Source organism: Dama dama, chromosome 6 (assembly GCF_033118175.1).
Source record: "Dama dama isolate Ldn47 chromosome 6, ASM3311817v1, whole genome shotgun sequence".
NCBI classification, from domain to species: Eukaryota; Metazoa; Chordata; class Mammalia; order Artiodactyla; family Cervidae; genus Dama; species Dama dama.
The window spans coordinates 37,756,982-37,757,738 of record NC_083686.1 but is presented as its reverse complement, the minus strand read 5'-3'; the positions used below and the strand labels follow the sequence as shown (position 1 = coordinate 37,757,738).

The 757-nt window shown below is 46.4% G+C and overlaps 1 non-coding gene across 1 annotated transcript; it reads left to right on the top strand.

Annotated features, from left to right (window-relative positions):
- The first annotated feature begins 388 nt into the window (after positions 1 to 388).
- On the top strand, positions 389 to 460 carry TRNAS-GGA (transfer RNA serine (anticodon GGA)). Its single transcript has one exon. It is a non-coding gene; the product is annotated as a tRNA-Ser (tRNA).
- The last annotated feature ends 297 nt before the right edge of the window (positions 461 to 757 follow it).

Here is a 757-nt window from a genome sequence, read left to right as displayed (position 1 = left end):
CATATACATCAGTTCAGTTCAGTTCAGTCGCTTAGTTGTGTCCTTCTCTTTGCTACCCGCTGGACTGCAGCACGCCAGCCCTCCCTGTCCATCACCAACTCCCAGAGCTTGCTCAAACTCATGTCCATCGAGTCGGTGATGCCATGCAACCATCTCACCCTCTGTCGTGCCCTTCTCCTCCTGTCTCAATCTTTCCCAACATCAGGGTATTTTCCAGTGATTCAGTTCTTAGCATCAGGTGGCCAAAGTATTGGAGTTTCAGCTTCAGCATCAGTCCTTCCAATGAATATTCAGGACTGATTTCCTTTAGGATTGACTGGTGTGATTGCCTTGTGTATACACACACACACACACACACACACATATATATATGTATATGTATAGGGCTTCCCTGGTGGCTCAGATGGTAAAGCGTCTGCCTGGAATGCGGGAGACCCAGGTTCGATCCCTGGGTTGGGAAGGTCCCCTAGAGAAGGAAATGGCAACCCACTCCAGTACTCTTAGCTGGAAAATTCCATGGACTGAGGAGCCTGGTAGGCTACAGTCCATGGGGTCGCTAAGAGTCAGACACAACAGAGCAACTTCACTTTCACTTTTCCCTTTTAATAGATAGAAATATATTAACACATTGGTTTACTGAAAAGATACTGGCAAAAAAAATTGAATGCCCGAAGATATTTACCAGGGTTTCCCTGGTAGCTCAACTGGTAAAGAATTCACCTGCAATTCAGGAGACCCTGATTCAATTTCTGGGTTG